The sequence below is a fragment of the Salmo salar genome, unplaced genomic scaffold (genome assembly GCF_965601325.2).
Source record: "Salmo salar unplaced genomic scaffold, fSalSal1 ptg000645l, whole genome shotgun sequence".
Classification (NCBI taxonomy): Eukaryota; Metazoa; Chordata; class Actinopteri; order Salmoniformes; family Salmonidae; genus Salmo; species Salmo salar.
Window position 1 is genome coordinate 412,133 of NW_027675450.1, and position 14,091 is coordinate 426,223.

The 14,091-nt window shown below is 40.0% G+C and overlaps 12 non-coding genes across 12 annotated transcripts; all 12 read left to right on the forward strand.

Moving 5' to 3' along the window:
- The first annotated feature begins 165 nt into the window (after positions 1–165).
- trnaa-cgc (transfer RNA alanine (anticodon CGC)) lies at positions 166–237 on the forward strand. Its single transcript has one exon. It is a non-coding gene; the product is annotated as a tRNA-Ala (tRNA).
- A 471-nt stretch (positions 238–708) lies between these two features.
- Positions 709–780, forward strand: trnat-ugu (transfer RNA threonine (anticodon UGU)). The gene has a single exon. It is a non-coding gene; the product is annotated as a tRNA-Thr (tRNA).
- A 1,138-nt stretch (positions 781–1,918) lies between these two features.
- trnaa-cgc (transfer RNA alanine (anticodon CGC)) lies at positions 1,919–1,990 on the forward strand. The gene has a single exon. It is a non-coding gene; the product is annotated as a tRNA-Ala (tRNA).
- A 1,677-nt stretch (positions 1,991–3,667) lies between these two features.
- Positions 3,668–3,739, forward strand: trnaa-cgc (transfer RNA alanine (anticodon CGC)). The gene has a single exon. It is a non-coding gene; the product is annotated as a tRNA-Ala (tRNA).
- Positions 3,740–5,416: 1,677 nt separating this feature from the next.
- Positions 5,417–5,488, forward strand: trnaa-cgc (transfer RNA alanine (anticodon CGC)). Its single transcript has one exon. It is a non-coding gene; the product is annotated as a tRNA-Ala (tRNA).
- Positions 5,489–7,165: 1,677 nt separating this feature from the next.
- Positions 7,166–7,237, forward strand: trnaa-cgc (transfer RNA alanine (anticodon CGC)). The gene has a single exon. It is a non-coding gene; the product is annotated as a tRNA-Ala (tRNA).
- A 1,677-nt stretch (positions 7,238–8,914) lies between these two features.
- trnaa-cgc (transfer RNA alanine (anticodon CGC)) lies at positions 8,915–8,986 on the forward strand. Its single transcript has one exon. It is a non-coding gene; the product is annotated as a tRNA-Ala (tRNA).
- A 471-nt stretch (positions 8,987–9,457) lies between these two features.
- On the forward strand, positions 9,458–9,529 carry trnat-ugu (transfer RNA threonine (anticodon UGU)). The gene has a single exon. It is a non-coding gene; the product is annotated as a tRNA-Thr (tRNA).
- Positions 9,530–10,667: 1,138 nt separating this feature from the next.
- trnaa-cgc (transfer RNA alanine (anticodon CGC)) lies at positions 10,668–10,739 on the forward strand. Its single transcript has one exon. It is a non-coding gene; the product is annotated as a tRNA-Ala (tRNA).
- Positions 10,740–11,210: 471 nt separating this feature from the next.
- On the forward strand, positions 11,211–11,282 carry trnat-ugu (transfer RNA threonine (anticodon UGU)). Its single transcript has one exon. It is a non-coding gene; the product is annotated as a tRNA-Thr (tRNA).
- A 1,139-nt stretch (positions 11,283–12,421) lies between these two features.
- On the forward strand, positions 12,422–12,493 carry trnaa-cgc (transfer RNA alanine (anticodon CGC)). The gene has a single exon. It is a non-coding gene; the product is annotated as a tRNA-Ala (tRNA).
- A 471-nt stretch (positions 12,494–12,964) lies between these two features.
- Positions 12,965–13,036, forward strand: trnat-ugu (transfer RNA threonine (anticodon UGU)). Its single transcript has one exon. It is a non-coding gene; the product is annotated as a tRNA-Thr (tRNA).
- Positions 13,037–14,091: the final 1,055 nt, after the last annotated feature.

The following is a 14,091-nucleotide window of genomic DNA, read 5'->3' on the forward strand; positions in this document are numbered from 1 at the left end:
TTGTTTATTCCATTTGTAACTCTATGTTGTTGTTTGTGTCGCACTGCTTTGCTTTATCTTGGCCAGGTTGCAGTTCTCAATGAGAACTTGTTCTCCACTAGCTTACCTGGTTAAATAAAGGTGAAATAGAATAAAATAAGATACATTTTTAATCTTTCCCAGAACGGGGATGTAGCTCAGTGGTAGAGCGCATGCTTCGCATGTATGAGGTCCTGGGTTCAATCCCCAGCATCTCCATTTAAAATTACTGCATTGACCCAACCAACTCCTACTTTACAGAATGTTGTAATTCTAAGCAGGAAACAGAGACGTGCTAAATAATTTGGTTTTGTAATCTGAAGAACATTCCTTCAATCCCTGTTCGTACAATTATAGAACAGAAGTGGCATGATTGCCATCTTTTATGGCGTCATTTTCAAAAACTGAAGTTCATGGGTTCGATCCCAGTCTGTACCTGGTTTAAGAATTGCTGCTATCATTTCCTTGTAGTTTCAATGGAGTGGTGTATATAAAAAGTACATTGTATTGATATTGCATTTTATCTGCAAATGAAATGGGATGGAAGCTCAGAGGGGGAGTGCATGCAAAATATGGATGAGGTCCTCGGTTCAATCCCAAGATTCTCCACTGAGTTTATTTGCGTGCCAAATTCACATTTACACAACTACTACTTTCCTGAATGTTGATATATAATTCAGAACGTAGAGTGGCATGGTGGCCAAGTGGTAAGGTGTTGGTCTTGTAAACCGAAGATCATGGGTTCAAATCCCTTCTGTGCCTTTATGAAAGACATCTGATATCATGGACCTGTGCATTAATTGGAGGACTTTGCAGAAAATCAAGTTGTATCAATATTGCAACACAGCTATTATAGTAAGTGGATGAATCTCTATGGTAGAGCCAGTACTTTACATGAATGCGGTCCAACGTTAATCCCCAACTTCTCTGTTGAGTGTAATTAGTTGTTAAATTAGCTTTTGCACAACTCCCACTTTCCAGAATGTTGACATTCTAAGAAGGAAATAGATATGCTAAATCATCTGTTTCTGTAAACTGAAGCACATGGGTTCATCCTTGTTTGACGTTTATGGAAGATAGCTGATATTATGGAAATGTACTTTCATTAGAACAGTGTAAAGAAAAGGTAAATTGTATTGATATGACCACTGCGACCTGTATGCTCTAGTCGGCTGGCCCTCGCTACCTATTCGTCACCAGACCCACTGGCTCCAGGTCATCTATAAGTCTATGCTAGGTAAAGCTCCGCCTTATCTCAACTCACTGGTCACGATAAAAACACCCACCCGTAGCACTCGCTCCAGCAGATATATCTCACTGGTCATCCCCAAAGCCAACACCTCCTTTGGCTGCCTTTCCTTCCAGTTCTCTGCTGCCAATGACTGGAACGAATTGCAAAAATCGCTGAACCTGGACACTTATATTTCCCTCACTAACTTTAAACATCAGCTATCTGAGCAGCTAACCGATCGCTGCAGCTGTACATAGGCCATCTGTAAATAGCCCACCCAATCTACCTACCTCATCCCCATATTGTTTTTATTTACTTTCTGCTCTTTTGCACACCAGTATTTGTACTTGCACATCATCATCTGCTCATCTATCACTCCAGTGTTAATTTGCTAAATTGTAATTACCTCACTACCATGGCCTATTTATTACCTTACCTCCTCATGCCATTTGCACACACTGAATATAGACTTTCTTTTCTTCTATTGTGTTATTGACTGTACGCTTGTTTATTCCATTTGTAACTCTATGTTGTTGTTTGTGTCGCACTGCTTTGCTTTATCTTGGCCAGGTTGCAGTTCTCAATGAGAACTTGTTCTCCACTAGCTTACCTGGTTAAATAAAGGTGAAATAAAATAAAATAAGATACATTTTTAATCTTTCCCAGAACGGGGATGTAGCTCAGTGGTAGAGCGCATGCTTCGCATGTATGAGGTCCTGGGTTCAATCCCCAGCATCTCCATTTAAAATTACTGTATTGACCCAACTCCTACTTTACAGAATGTTGTAATTCTAAGCAGGAAACAGAGACGTGCTAAATAATTTGGTTTTGTAATCTGAAGAACATTCCTTCAATCCCTGTTCGTACAATTATAGAACAGAAGTGGCATGATTGCCATCTTTTATGGCGTCATTTTCAAAAACTGAAGTTCATGGGTTCGATCCCAGTCTGTACCTGGTTTAAGAATTGCTGCTATCATTTCCTTGTAGTTTCAATGGAGTGGTGTATATAAAAAGTACATTGTATTGATATTGCATTTTATCTGCAAATGAAATGGGATGGAAGCTCAGAGGGGGAGTGCATGCAAAATATGGATGAGGTCCTCGGTTCAATCCCAAGATTCTCCACTGAGTTTATTTGCGTGCCAAATTCACATTTACACAACTACTACTTTCCTGAATGTTGATATATAATTCCGAACTTAGAGTGACATGGTGGCCAAGTGGTAAGGTGTTGGTCTTGTAAACCGAAGATCATGGGTTCAAATCCCTTCTGTGCCTTTATGAAAGACATCTGATATCATGGACCTGTGCATTAATTGGAGGACTTTGCAGAAAATCAAGTTGTATCAATATTGCAACACAGCTATTATAGTAAGTGGATGAATCTCTATGGTAGAGCCAGTACTTTACATGAATGCGGTCCAACGTTAATCCCCAACTTCTCTGTTGAGTGTAATTAGTTGTTAAATTAGCTTTTGCACAACTCCCACTTTCCAGAATGTTGACATTCTAAGAAGGAAATAGATATGCTAAATCATCTGTTTCAGTAAACTGAAGCACATGGGTTCATCCTTGTTTGACGTTTATGGAAGATAGCTGATATTATGGAAATGTACTTTCATTAGAACAGTGTAAAGAAAAGGTACATTGTATTGAAATGACCACTGCGACCTGTATGCTCTAGTCGGCTGGCCCTCGCTACCTATTCGTCACCAGACCCACTGGCTCCAGGTCATCTATAAGTCTATGCTAGGTAAAGCTCCGCCTTATCTCAACTCACTGGTCACGATAAAAACACCCACCCGTAGCACTCGCTCCAGCAGATATATCTCACTGGTCATCCCCAAAGCCAACACCTCCTTTGGCTGCCTTTCCTTCCAGTTCTCTGCTGCCAATGACTGGAACGAATTGCAAAAATCGCTGAACCTGGACACTTATATTTCCCTCACTAACTTTAAACATCAGCTATCTGAGCAGCTAACCGATCGCTGCAGCTGTACATAGGCCATCTGTAAATAGCCCACCCAATCTACCTACCTCATCCCCATATTGTTTTTATTTACTTTCTGCTCTTTTGCACACCAGTATTTGTACTTGCACATCATCATCTGCTCATCTATCACTCCAGTGTTAATTTGCTAAATTGTAATTACCTCACTACCATGGCCTATTTATTACCTTACCTCCTCATGCCATTTGCACACACTGAATATAGACTTTCTTTTCTTCTATTGTGTTATTGACTGTACGCTTGTTTATTCCATTTGTAACTCTATGTTGTTGTTTGTGTCGCACTGCTTTGCTTTATCTTGGCCAGGTTGCAGTTCTCAATGAGAACTTGTTCTCCACTAGCTTACCTGGTTAAATAAAGGTGAAATAAAATAAAATAAGATACATTTTTAATCTTTCCCAGAACGGGGATGTAGCTCAGTGGTAGAGCGCATGCTTCGCATGTATGAGGTCCTGGGTTCAATCCCCAGCATCTCCATTTAAAATTACTGTATTGACCCAACTCATACTTTACAGAATGTTGTAATTCTAAGCAGGAAACAGAGACGTGCTAAATAATTTGGTTTTGTAATCTGAAGAACATTCCTTCAATCCCTGTTCGTACAATTATAGAACAGAAGTGGCATGATTGCCATCTTTTATGGCGTCATTTTCAAAAACTGAAGTTCATGGGTTCGATCCCAGTCTGTACCTGGTTTAAGAATTGCTGCTATCATTTCCTTGTAGTTTCAATGGAGTGGTGTATATAAAAAGTACATTGTATTGATATTGCATTTTATCTGCAAATGAAATGGGATGGAAGCTCAGAGGGGGAGTGCATGCAAAATATGGATGAGGTCCTCGGTTCAATCCCAAGATTCTCCACTGAGTTTATTTGCGTGCCAAATTCACATTTACACAACTACTACTTTCCTGAATGTTGATATATAATTCCGAACTTAGAGTGACATGGTGGCCAAGTGGTAAGGTGTTGGTCTTGTAAACCGAAGATCATGGGTTCAAATCCCTTCTGTGCCTTTATGAAAGACATCTGATATCATGGACCTGTGCATTAATTGGAGGACTTTGCAGAAAATCAAGTTGTATCAATATTGCAACACAGCTATTATAGTAAGTGGATGAATCTCTATGGTAGAGCCAGTACTTTACATGAATGCGGTCCAACGTTAATCCCCAACTTCTCTGTTGAGTGTAATTAGTTGTTAAATTAGCTTTTGCACAACTCCCACTTTCCAGAATGTTGACATTCTAAGAAGGAAATAGATATGCTAAATCATCTGTTTCAGTAAACTGAAGCACATGGGTTCATCCTTGTTTGACGTTTATGGAAGATAGCTGATATTATGGAAATGTACTTTCATTAGAACAGTGTAAAGAAAAGGTAAATTGTATTGATATGACCACTGCGACCTGTATGCTCTAGTCGGCTGGCCCTCGCTACCTATTCGTCACCAGACCCACTGGCTCCAGGTCATCTATAAGTCTATGCTAGGTAAAGCTCCGCCTTATCTCAACTCACTGGTCACGATAAAAACACCCACCCGTAGCACTCGCTCCAGCAGATATATCTCACTGGTCATCCCCAAAGCCAACACCTCCTTTGGCTGCCTTTCCTTCCAGTTCTCTGCTGCCAATGACTGGAACGAATTGCAAAAATCGCTGAACCTGGACACTTATATTTCCCTCACTAACTTTAAACATCAGCTATCTTAGCAGCTAACCGATCGCTGCAGCTGTACATAGGCCATCTGTAAATAGCCCACCCAATCTACCTACCTCATCCCCATATTGTTTTTATTTACTTTCTGCTCTTTTGCACACCAGTATTTGTACTTGCACATCATCATCTGCTCATCTATCACTCCAGTGTTAATTTGCTAAATTGTAATTACCTCACTACCATGGCCTATTTATTACCTTACCTCCTCATGCCATTTGCACACACTGAATATAGACTTTCTTTTCTTCTATTGTGTTATTGACTGTACGCTTGTTTATTCCATTTGTAACTCTATGTTGTTGTTTGTGTCGCACTGCTTTGCTTTATCTTGGCCAGGTTGCAGTTCTCAATGAGAACTTGTTCTCCACTAGCTTACCTGGTTAAATAAAGGTGAAATAAAATAAAATAAGATACATTTTTAATCTTTCCCAGAACGGGGATGTAGCTCAGTGGTAGAGCGCATGCTTCGCATGTATGAGGTCCTGGGTTCAATCCCCAGCATCTCCATTTAAAATTACTGTATTGACCCAACTCATACTTTACAGAATGTTGTAATTCTAAGCAGGAAACAGAGACGTGCTAAATAATTTGGTTTTGTAATCTGAAGAACATTCCTTCAATCCCTGTTCGTACAATTATAGAACAGAAGTGGCATGATTGCCATCTTTTATGGCGTCATTTTCAAAAACTGAAGTTCATGGGTTCGATCCCAGTCTGTACCTGGTTTAAGAATTGCTGCTATCATTTCCTTGTAGTTTCAATGGAGTGGTGTATATAAAAAGTACATTGTATTGATATTGCATTTTATCTGCAAATGAAATGGGATGGAAGCTCAGAGGGGGAGTGCATGCAAAATATGGATGAGGTCCTCGGTTCAATCCCAAGATTCTCCACTGAGTTTATTTGCGTGCCAAATTCACATTTACACAACTACTACTTTCCTGAATGTTGATATATAATTCAGAACTTAGAGTGACATGGTGGCCAAGTGGTAAGGCGTTGGTCTTGTAAACCGAATATCATGGGTTCAAATCCCTTCTGTGCCTTTATGAAAGACATCTGATATCATGGACCTGTGCATTAATTGGAGGACTTTGCAGAAAATCAAGTTGTATCAATATTGCAACACAGCTATTATAGTAAGTGGATGAATCTCTATGGTAGAGCCAGTACTTTACATGAATGCGGTCCAACGTTAATCCCCAACTTCTCTGTTGAGTGTAATTAGTTGTTAAATTAGCTTTTGCACAACTCCCACTTTCCAGAATGTTGACATTCTAAGAAGGAAATAGATATGCTAAATCATCTGTTTCTGTAAACTGAAGCACATGGGTTCATCCTTGTTTGACGTTTATGGAAGATAGCTGATATTATGGAAATGTACTTTCATTAGAACAGTGTAAAGAAAAGGTAAATTGTATTGATATGACCACTGCGACCTGTATGCTCTAGTCGGCTGGCCCTCGCTACCTATTCGTCACCAGACCCACTGGCTCCAGGTCATCTATAAGTCTATGCTAGGTAAAGCTCCGCCTTATCTCAACTCACTGGTCACGATAAAAACACCCACCCGTAGCACTCGCTCCAGCAGATATATCTCACTGGTCATCCCCAAAGCCAACACCTCCTTTGGCTGCCTTTCCTTCCAGTTCTCTGCTGCCAATGACTGGAACGAATTGCAAAAATCGCTGAACCTGGACACTTATATTTCCCTCACTAACTTTAAACATCAGCTATCTGAGCAGCTAACCGATCGCTGCAGCTGTACATAGGCCATCTGTAAATAGCCCACCCAATCTACCTACCTCATCCCCATATTGTTTTTATTTACTTTCTGCTCTTTTGCACACCAGTATTTGTACTTGCACATCATCATCTGCTCATCTGTCACTCCAGTGTTAATTTGCTCAATTGTAATTACCTCACTACCATGGCCTATTTATTACCTTACCTCCTCATGCCATTTGCACACACTGAATATAGACTTTCTTTTTTTCTATTGTGTTATTGACTGTACGCTTGTTTATTCCATTTGTAACTCTATGTTGTTGTTTGTGTCGCACTGCTTTGCTTTATCTTGGCCAGGTTGCAGTTCTCAATGAGAACTTGTTCTCCACTAGCTTACCTGGTTAAATAAAGGTGAAATAAAATAAAATAAGATACATTTTTAATCTTTCCCAGAACGGGGATGTAGCTCAGTGGTAGAGCGCATGCTTCGCATGTATGAGGTCCTGGGTTCAATCCCCAGCATCTCCATTTAAAATTACTGTATTGACCCAACTCATACTTTACAGAATGTTGTAATTCTAAGCAGGAAACAGAGACGTGCTAAATAATTTGGTTTTGTAATCTGAAGAACATTCCTTCAATCCCTGTTCGTACAATTATAGAACAGAAGTGGCATGATTGCCATCTTTTATGGCGTCATTTTCAAAAACTGAAGTTCATGGGTTCGATCCCAGTCTGTACCTGGTTTAAGAATTGCTGCTATCATTTCCTTGTAGTTTCAATGGAGTGGTGTATATAAAAAGTACATTGTATTGATATTGCATTTTATCTGCAAATGAAATGGGATGGAAGCTCAGAGGGGGAGTGCATGCAAAATATGGATGAGGTCCTCGGTTCAATCCCAAGATTCTCCACTGAGTTTATTTGCGTGCCAAATTCACATTTACACAACTACTACTTTCCTGAATGTTGATATATAATTCAGAACTTAGAGTGACATGGTGGCCAAGTGGTAAGGCGTTGGTCTTGTAAACCGAATATCATGGGTTCAAATCCCTTCTGTGCCTTTATGAAAGACATCTGATATCATGGACCTGTGCATTAATTGGAGGACTTTGCAGAAAATCAAGTTGTATCAATATTGCAACACAGCTATTATAGTAAGTGGATGAATCTCTATGGTAGAGCCAGTACTTTACATGAATGCGGTCCAACGTTAATCCCCAACTTCTCTGTTGAGTGTAATTAGTTGTTAAATTAGCTTTTGCACAACTCCCACTTTCCAGAATGTTGACATTCTAAGAAGGAAATAGATATGCTAAATCATCTGTTTCTGTAAACTGAAGCACATGGGTTCATCCTTGTTTGACGTTTATGGAAGATAGCTGATATTATGGAAATGTACTTTCATTAGAACAGTGTAAAGAAAAGGTAAATTGTATTGATATGACCACTGCGACCTGTATGCTCTAGTCGGCTGGCCCTCGCTACCTATTCGTCACCAGACCCACTGGCTCCAGGTCATCTATAAGTCTATGCTAGGTAAAGCTCCGCCTTATCTCAACTCACTGGTCACGATAAAAACACCCACCCGTAGCACTCGCTCCAGCAGATATATCTCACTGGTCATCCCCAAAGCCAACACCTCCTTTGGCTGCCTTTCCTTCCAGTTCTCTGCTGCCAATGACTGGAACGAATTGCAAAAATCGCTGAACCTGGACACTTATATTTCCCTCACTAACTTTAAACATCAGCTATCTGAGCAGCTAACCGATCGCTGCAGCTGTACATAGGCCATCTGTAAATAGCCCACCCAATCTACCTACCTCATCCCCATATTGTTTTTATTTACTTTCTGCTCTTTTGCACACCAGTATTTGTACTTGCACATCATCATCTGCTCATCTGTCACTCCAGTGTTAATTTGCTCAATTGTAATTACCTCACTACCATGGCCTATTTATTACCTTACCTCCTCATGCCATTTGCACACACTGAATATAGACTTTCTTTTTTTCTATTGTGTTATTGACTGTACGCTTGTTTATTCCATTTGTAACTCTATGTTGTTGTTTGTGTCGCACTGCTTTGCTTTATCTTGGCCAGGTTGCAGTTCTCAATGAGAACTTGTTCTCCACTAGCTTACCTGGTTAAATAAAGGTGAAATAAAATAAAATAAGATACATTTTTAATGTTTCCCAGAACGGGGATGTAGCTCAGTGGTAGAGCGCATGCTTCGCATGTATGAGGTCCTGGGTTCAATCCCCAGCATCTCCATTTAAAATTACTGCATTGACCCAACCAACTCCTACTTTACAGAATGTTGTAATTCTAAGCAGGAAACAGAGACGTGCTAAATAATTTGGTTTTGTAATCTGAAGAACATTCCTTCAATCCCTGTTCGTACAATTATAGAACAGAAGTGGCATGATTGCCATCTTTTATGGCCTCATTTTCAAAAACTAAAGTTTATGGGTTCGATCCCAGTCTGTACCTGGATTAAGAATTGCTGCTATCATTTCCTTGTAGTTTCAATGGAGTGGTGTATATAAAAAGTACATTGTATTGATATTGCATTTTATCTGCAAATGAAATGGGATGGAAGCTCAGAGGGGGAATGCATGCAAAATATGGATGAGGTCCTCGGTTCAATCCCAAGATTCTCCACTGAGTTTATTTGCGTGCCAAATTCACATTTACACAACTACTACTTTCCTGAATGTTGATATATAATTCAGAACGTAGATTGGCATGGTGGCCAAGTGGTAAGGCGTTGGTCTTGTAAACCGAAGATCATGGGTTCAAATCCCTTCTGTGCCTTTATGAAAGACATCTGATATCATGGACCTGTGCATTAATTGGAGGACTTTGCAGAAAATCAAGTTGTATCAATATTGCAACTCAGCTATTATAGTAAGGGGATGAATCTCTATGCTAGAGCCAGTATTTTACATGAATGCGGTCCAACGTTAATCCCCAACTTCTCTGTTGAGTGTAATTAGTTGTTAAATTAGCTTTTGTACAACTCCCACTTTCCAGAATGTTGACATTCTAAGAAGGAAATAGATATGCTAAATCATCTGTTTCTGTAAACTGAAGCACATGGGTTCATCCTTGTTTGACGTTTATGGAAGATAGCTGATATTATGGAAATGTACTTTCATTAGAACAGTGTAAAGAAAAGGTAAATTGTATTGATATGACCACTGCGACCTGTATGCTCTAGTCGGCTGGCCCTCGCTACCTATTCGTCACCAGACCCACTGGCTCCAGGTCATCTATAAGTCTATGCTAGGTAAAGCTCCGCCTTATCTCAACTCACTGGTCACGATAAAAACACCCACCCGTAGCACTCGCTCCAGCAGATATATCTCACTGGTCATCCCCAAAGCCAACACCTCCTTTGGCTGCCTTTCCTTCCAGTTCTCTGCTGCCAATGACTGGAACGAATTGCAAAAATCGCTGAACCTGGACACTTATATTTCCCTCACTAACTTTAAACATCAGCTATCTGAGCAGCTAACCGATCGCTGCAGCTGTACATAGGCCATCTGTAAATAGCCCACCCAATCTACCTACCTCATCCCCATATTGTTTTTATTTACTTTCTGCTCTTTTGCACACCAGTATTTGTACTTGCACATCATCATCTGCTCATCTATCACTCCAGTGTTAATTTGCTAAATTGTAATTACCTCACTACCATGGCCTATTTATTACCTTACCTCCTCATGCCATTTGCACACACTGAATATAGACTTTCTTTTTTTCTATTGTGTTATTGACTGTACGCTTGTTTATTCCATTTGTAACTCTATGTTGTTGTTTGTGTCGCACTGCTTTGCTTTATCTTGGCCAGGTTGCAGTTCTCAATGAGAACTTGTTCTCCACTAGCTTACCTGGTTAAATAAAGGTGAAATAAAATAAAATAAGATACATTTTTAATCTTTCCCAGTGCGGGGATGTAGCTCAGTGGTAGAGCGCATGCTTCGCATGTATGAGGTCCTCGGTTCAATCCCCAGCATCTCCATTTAAAATTACTGCATTGACCCAACCAACTCCTACTTTACAGAATGTTGTAATTCTAAGCAGGAAACAGAGACGTGCTAAATAATTTGGTTTTGTAATCTGAAGAACATTCCTTCAATCCCTGTTCGTACAATTATAGAACAGAAGTGGCATGATTGCCATCTTTTATGGCGTCATTTTCAAAAACTGAAGTTTATGGGTTCGATCCCAGTCTGTACCTGGTTTAAGAATTGCTGCTATCATTTCCTTGTAGTTTCAATGGAGTGGTGTATATAAAAAGTACATTGTATTGATATTGCATTTTATCTGCAAATGAAATGGGATGGAAGCTCAGAGGGGGAGTGCATGCAAAATATGGATGAGGTCCTCGGTTCAATCCCAAGATTCTCCACTGAGTTTATTTGTGTGCCAAATTCACATTTACACAACTACTACTTTCCTGAATGTTGAGATATAATTCAAAACGTAGAGTGGCATGGTGGCCAAGTGGTAAGGTGTTGGTCTTGTAAACTGAAGATCATGGGTTCAAATCCCTTCTGTGCCTTCATGAAAGACATCTGATATCATGGACCTGTGCGTTAAATGGAGGACTTTGCAGAAAATCAAGTTGTATCATTACTGCAACTCAGCTATTATAGTAAGGTGATGAATCTCTATGGTAGAGCCAGTACTTTACATGAATGCGGTCCAACGTTAATCCCCAACTTCTCTGTTGAGTGTAATTAGTTGTTAAATTAGCTTTTGCACAACTCCCACTTTCCAGAATGTTGACATTCTAAGAAGGAAATAGATATGCTAAATCATCTGTTTCTGTAAACTGAAGCACATGGGTTCAATCCTTGTTTGACGTTTATGGAAGATAGCTGATATTATAGAAATGTACTTTCATTAGAACAGTGTAAAGAAAAGGTAAATTGTATTGATATGACCACTGCGACCTGTATGCTCTAGTCGGCTGGCCCTCGCTACCTATTCGTCACCAGACCCACTGGCTCCAGGTCATCTATAAGTCTATGCTAGGTAAAGCTCCGCCTTATCTCAACTCACTGGTCACGATAAAAACACCCACCCGTAGCACTCGCTCCAGCAGATATATCTCACTGGTCATCCCCAAAGCCAAAACCTCCTTTGGCTGCCTTTCCTTCCAGTTCTCTGCTGCCAATGACTGGAACAAATTGCAAAAATCGCTGAACCTGGACACTTATATTTCCCTCACTAACTTTAAACATCAGCTATCTGAGCAGCTAACCGATCGCTGCAGCTGTACATAGGCCATCTGTAAATAGCCCACCCAATCTACCTACCTCATCCCCATATTGTTTTTATTTACTTTCTGCTCTTTTGCACACCAGTATTTGTACTTGCACATCATCATCTGCTCATCTGTCACTCCAGTGTTAATTTGCTAAATTGTAATTACCTCACTACCATGGCCTATTTATTACCTTACCTCCTCATGCCATTTGCACACACTGAATATAGACTTTCTTTTCTTCTATTGTGTTATTGACTGTACGCTTGTTTATTCCATTTGTAACTCTATGTTGTTGTTTGTGTCGCACTGCTTTGCTTTATCTTGGCCAGGTTGCAGTTCTCAATGAGAACTTGTTCTCCACTAGCTTACCTGGTTAAATAAAGGTGAAATAAAATAAAATAAGATACATTTTTAATCTTTCCCAGAACGGGGATGTAGCTCAGTGGTAGAGCGCATGCTTCGCATGTATGAGGTCCTGGGTTCAATCCCCAGCATCTCCATTTAAAATTACTGCATTGACCCAACCAACTCCTACTTTACAGAATGTTGTAATTCTAAGCAGGAAACAGAGACGTGCTAAATAATTTGGTTTTGTAATCTGAAGAACATTCCTTCAATCCCTGTTCGTACAATTATAGAACAGAAGTGGCATTATTGCCATCTTTTATGGCGTCATTTTCAAAAACTGAAGTTCATGGGTTCGATCCCAGTCTGTACCTGGTTTAAGAATTGCTGCTATCATTTCCTTGTAGTTTCAATGGAGTGGTGTATATAAAAAGTACATTGTATTGATATTGCATTTTATCTGCAAATGAAATGGGATGGAAGCTCAGAGGGGGAGTGCATGCAAAATATGGATGAGGTCCTCGGTTCAATCCCAAGATTCTCCACTGAGTTTATTTGTGTGCCAAATTCACATTTACACAACTACTACTTTCCTGAATGTTGAGATATAATTCAAAACGTAGAGTGGCATGGTAGCCAAGTGGTAAGGTGTTGGTCTTGTAAACTGAAGATCATGGGTTCAAATCCCTTCTGTGCCTTCATGAAAGACATCTGATATCATGGACCTGTGCGTTAAATGGAGGACTTTGCAGAAAATCAAGTTGTATCATTACTACAACTCAGCTATTATAGTAAGGTGATGAATCTCTATGGTAGAGCCAGTACTTTACATGAATGCGGTCCAACGTTAATCCCCAACTTCTCTGTTGAGTGTAATTAGTTGTTAAATTAGCTTTTGCACAACTCCCACTTTCCAGAATGTTGACATTCTAAGAAGGAAATAGATATGCTAAATCATCTGTTTCTGTAAACTGAAGCACATGGGTTCAATCCTTGTTTGACGTTTATGGAAGATAGCTGATATTATAGAAATGTACTTTCATTAGAACAGTGTAAAGAAAAGGTAAATTGTATTGATATGACCACTGCGACCTGTATGCTCTAGTCGGCTGGCCCTCGCTACCTATTCGTCACCAGACCCACTGGCTCCAGGTCATCTATAAGTCTATGCTAGGTAAAGCTCCGCCTTATCTCAACTCACTGGTCACGATAAAAACACCCACCCGTAGCACTCGCTCCAGCAGATATATCTCACTGGTCATCCCCAAAGCCAAAACCTCCTTTGGCTGCCTTTCCTTCCAGTTCTCTGCTGCCAATGACTGGAACAAATTGCAAAAATCGCTGAACCTGGACACTTATATTTCCCTCACTAACTTTAAACATCAGCTATCTGAGCAGCTAACCGATCGCTGCAGCTGTACATAGGCCATCTGTAAATAGCCCACCCAATCTACCTACCTCATCCCCATATTGTTTTTATTTACTTTCTGCTCTTTTGCACACCAGTATTTGTACTTGCACATCATCATCTGCTCATCTGTCACTCCAGTGTTAATTTGCTAAATTGTAATTACCTCACTACCATGGCCTATTTATTACCTTACCTCCTCATGCCATTTGCACACACTGAATATAGACTTTCTTTTCTTCTATTGTGTTATTGACTGTACGCTTGTTTATTCCATTTGTAACTCTATGTTGTTGTTTGTGTCGCACTGCTTTGCTTTATCTTGGCCAGGTTGCAGTTCTCAAT